Source organism: Pteropus vampyrus, unplaced genomic scaffold, assembly GCF_000151845.1.
Source record: "Pteropus vampyrus isolate Shadow unplaced genomic scaffold, Pvam_2.0 Scaffold70, whole genome shotgun sequence".
Lineage (NCBI taxonomy): Eukaryota > Metazoa > Chordata > Mammalia > Chiroptera > Pteropodidae > Pteropus > Pteropus vampyrus.
This window is the reverse complement of record NW_011888851.1, coordinates 756,501-761,398: the sequence shown is the minus strand read 5'-3', so window position 1 is coordinate 761,398 and position 4,898 is coordinate 756,501. Positions and strand designations below refer to the sequence as shown.

The window sequence follows — 4,898 nt, the reverse complement described above, 5'->3', positions numbered from 1 at the left end:
TGATTGTTAAAACTGCAAAAAGAGATATGATTTAATATTTTAGCTGAAAACTTTAAATGTTTCTATGATAGAAATAGATATAGCATGGTAGTATAGATTCTAGACTGTAGTTTGAAAGAAACCAATAGTGAAAATAAATTTCATGCCAGTAGACACTTTAAAAACTAGATTTAGCAGCAGTCACATTAGCTTAGATAATGGGAAAATTTTTCTTCATTGAAAATGCTCTGTGTCGCTTAAGAAGAACTTACTGAGGCAGCCTGCCATCTAGCTTTTTCACAGAAAAACAGGCTTACAGACTGCAGATGAGAGAGTCTGGAGCAGAGACAATTTTAACTTAGCCATTCCTAATTTATCTCAAGCATTTTCAATTCATCTTCACTGCTCTATGCACACAGGAACACCAGATTGTCATCCCTGGGGAACAGAATGCAACCGGGGATCTAGAGAGCTGTCACATTCCAAGAAATATTTAAATTGTGCTGATTTTCTTCTGGAGAACTGAGCCCAGGGAATGAAACTCTTCATCAAGTCATAGCTTTGCGGGCAATAGATCAGAGGATAATGCCAGTTTTCTAATGGATTATTGGTATCGGGCAGGTTTTCTCTGAAGGTACGTGGTTATTTTCTCAATTCATTATCCTCTCCTATTTATCAGATAATGATCTAATGAGCTGGAGATCCAAACCTGTGAAAAAAAGAAAGATGTTAAGTAGTCAGTATTGACTAAAGAATGACACTTTATTGCTGCATGTTTATAGGTGAATAATCTGATTTCTTTACTAAAGATCAGTAGGGTAGAGTTTTAATTGCATTGTCAGCAAAATCAGGCAAAACCAAAACAAAACCATACTGCAGGCTGCATTATCATAAGTTTATATTAATTCTCTTGAGGGTTTTCTTTTGTAGCTGCAATGTATAATGAAGAGAAATGCATACTTTAGAAACTCAATCCTATATATTTTTTAATCCTTTCACATAATCCTGATATTTTCTCTATATATTTATTCTTAAATACAAACTTTATCTCAAATGCTGATATTCATCTCAGTGTCATTGATGTTTGTGCTATATAAATATATGAATGAGAAATATATTTAATTGATAGAAACTCCAGTAGGAGTCTTCTTGAGAATATTATACCACCGTATTTTGTTGGCATTACATATTTTTAGAGTTCAGAAGAATCTTATCAAAATTAATTTCTGCAGTTTTAGTTATAAATACAAACTATAAAAATATATTATTCAACTTTGTTCTGTGAAGCAAAAACCTCAAAGATAGAAATAGACAAAACTGTGTAGCAAAGTAAAATGTTAAAAGCTGCCAAACTTCTGAATATTAATTAAACCAATAAAAATGGAGAAAGTCTTGTCCTAAAGCTAAAGTTAACTTATTATATCTATGATATATTAGAACAGGAAAGGGTGACTTCTGGGCCCGTTCCCTAAAAGTTAAAGGTGCGTGTACAGGGGTGCTCTGTGTCTGAGTGAGTGGGGGTGTAGGATAGAAAACAAGCATATATTAATCACAATGAGTGTATGAAAACTAAATATTTTAAAATATGATATTAGGGCTTTTGATGCTTTTAAGAGTTTTATTATTGTGTAAATAATCTCAGTGAAACCTACCATGGCATGATATTTTTTCCATGTTAAAAATGATTATTACAGTGGGTAGAAGAGCAGGTGTATTTGACCTGAAGCATTGTGTACCTGCTGTATTTTGACTGGAACACAGAGTTTGTGGACCCATTAGTGGGTTAATCACAGGCTTGGGAGAGGAAATGGTGGCTTAGCTTCAGGAGAGCACTTGTTAAATGTGTTCTAATTTCTTTAGAGTGTTTGACGAGAGACTATTAGAAAAATTAAGGAAAGGGAGAAGGAGGATTGAGTCACCCAAATAATAACTTCAAGCTCATTATCCACAGAAGGATTGTAAAAGGAAAAAAAAGAAAAAAGAAAAAAAGGAAAAGAGGAAAGAGAATAGAGTCCTCAGAATACTTCAAAGCGCTTTTTTTTTCTTCTTCCTTTTATTAATCTTACAAGAATTGAAAAACAGTGATGCAAATTAAGGTTTTCTTATGGATTTCTCCATTTGGCAAGCTTTTTCTCTCATTTACGAAACATTTTCCCTCTACTCAAGAAAAAAAAAAAAGAGTGAGCTTGCTTTCAGGCTGGTTTCTCCCCCAACAACTTGCAGCTCTAATTTAAGTCTACAGAAGTATGCTCTCTGAAACTGCATACAGTCCTAGGTATCTTAGTTTTGTAATTTAGTGACTTATGAAAGCCAAAAGATAAAGTGATTTAACATCTATATTATAACTGGCTCTTCTGAAAATCTCAGACTCTGTAAAAAGAGGACACAGGGGAAAAAAAAAACGGATAACTTCAGGGAACATACTTTATGTTCTTTCAAAATAAAATAATACCAATAGATAATGAAATCACTTCACTTTTGGGTATGGGAATAATATGACAACAGCTTAGTAATATATCTTTTAATTTGCATTTTGGATGTTAGATGAGTAGAATACATATGTCAGGAAGGGCAGTTTGAGTTGCCAAATTGCAATAAAAATTTTTATCACTCCGACCTCCTATTAACCTTTTCGTCCACATCGTTAGTGTGTCTTGCCTCCCTGTAGGGTTCATTCACTTCCCAGTTATCTAAATCTGCTCAACTTCCAGGTTTAGTACTATAACTTGTTTTCCTTTATCTTGTAGTGAGTTCATTGCAGAATATATTAGCATGATTTCATTTTATTAGTTGCTGTTAAATATTTAATATTTATTGAGTGCCCATGATATGTTTGGTGCTTTAAAGCAATATGCAGAAAGAGACCACGTAATAGTATTTTCTCCTAAATCAGCCAGTTTATTAATATTTCAGGACTTCTAATTGGTGCCCACAGAGGAAGGCAATTAAGGCTGACTCTTTAGTGGCAATTTATGTGCATATAAGGCATGAAATGTCCTACATTTAGTCAATGATTTGCAGTTAACTCTACTGAAAATCCCAGACTGATCATCCAGTGGTTTTCCAATTCTCCCTTAACTCTGTTCCATATGTCAAAGTGTCATTGTAGACAGAATGTTGGATTGGGGTAACGCAAACTAGGTTTAAATCTGTTAAGCAAGTTTGTGTAAGTTAATTGACCTATGTACCTCTATCTCATCAGATGTATAATGGTGATAACAGTACCTGCATTTTAGATTCTTGTGGGTTGTAGAGATTATGCACATTCAGTAACAAGCACATAGTTTGTGTACAATATATGCATACTCACTACCCAGTACCTATTTTTGAATGCATTTTATCGTAGTTTCACATACGGTGTTTCTATTTAAACTGCCTTGACTCTTATCTTTCTTCAATGATACACGTGTGTTTGAGTGTGTGAACTTGTATATTATCATATCCATATCCATTTGTTTAACAGTTTTAGTAGTATGAATGTATTGAGCATATAGTTATTGCTTGGCACTAAAGTAATCTATAGAAATAATAAAGCATTACTCATGCATTAATAAAATTGGAAATTAAAATTAGTTTGAGAAATTAGTTGGAATATTCTTCATGGTTTTCAAATAGTTAAATTATCAACCATAACTTAGCAGGGAAAGCAGATAGAACTATATCTCATTTTCTCACTTTTCCCTTCTTCTAAAGGACATGGAAATAGGAGACGGTAAATCCTCTAGCTCATTATACTGTGCCCTTTGTCCCTTTCATTTGCATTTTATTTTGCTACAGTGGCTTGTCTAGTGAGATGTCCTCAAATTCCCACTGCACAGAGTAGTTCAAGCATACATCCACCCCTGAGGGAACAAAGCAAATATATAAAAAATTTTATATAAAATGTATAAAATTATTAAAATAAGAGGCAGCTTTGCTTTGAAAAACATTCTAAACATTTTGTAATGAGAGTTAAATTGTCAAATGCAAATATTAAATCCAGCCAGATGTTGACCTTAACTGTGAGTATGAATCACAAACTAGTAAGCAAATCCAAGCTAGAATTTCCTTTTTTGGGTTATAAGACTGCTGAAAAATTCTGACTCTGAATTTCTCAGAGTCAGAATATGGGGAGGTAAATTAAACATAACACAAATCTGTTTTATATATCTTTGTGTTGGAATTTATAAGTAGATGAACAAAAGTCCTCTTTATAAAAAGGAACTACCAAGTAATTATTTTGAAAGTGTTGTAGGAGAGTGTCTAGCACCTTCTAATTCAATCAAAATGTGGACAGAAAAGCAAGTACCTACTCTTTCCACTTTCTTCAGAAATGATGTCATTGTATTCTGTTTTCTTTTCTTTTTTTTTTTTTTTTTTTTTGGTTCAGTTTATTTGGTCAGTGCCAATCCTACTTTAAACCTATGAATCTACCTACTTAGTAGTAAGAGAAAGGCTTGGGCATCTGACTTTATTTCCCAAAAGATCCTTGAAGTTCTTCTGTTGCTTTTTTATTCCCAACTTTGGATTTCGACCCAGTTCTTAGGGAGATTAGTACTTGTGTTCTAATTCCAACTCAGTTTTCTATTCTGTAAAATTATGTGTGGGAATAATAATAATACTCATAAGGTGGTGTGGAATGAATGACAACATGTAGTAAAATATTATTCCAGGGGCTTTTTCCTGTAAATACTAAAAGATGGTACTGAGTATTATTGTTTGCATCATGATATCACCATCTTCTAACCTGCCCCTGATATTAGATTTTGTGTTATTCAATTTGATTTTAGATCCCCTTGGTGGGGTCACAGATTTGTGTTCATCTGCATCTTCTTTTGCCTATGGCTTCCCCTAGGTAAATGTTTTCATTAATTAATCCTTTCCCCTTTGACATAACCTTAAAAAGCTTAGCCACCAATTCCTTGAGCTCTTTTCCCTCA

The 4,898-nt window shown here is 33.4% G+C and overlaps 1 protein-coding gene across 1 annotated transcript in view; it reads left to right on the top strand.

Annotated features, from left to right (window-relative positions):
• Nucleotides 1-419: 419 nt before the first annotated feature.
• The window catches only part of MGAT4C (MGAT4 family member C), a 660,237-nt gene continuing 655,758 nt past the window's right edge, over nt 420-4,898 (top strand). Inside the window, exon 1 of the mRNA XM_011361737.2 lies at nt 420-613. The gene's annotated coding sequence lies outside the window, so the exon portion shown is untranslated. The remainder of the gene's footprint in view (nt 614-4,898) is intronic.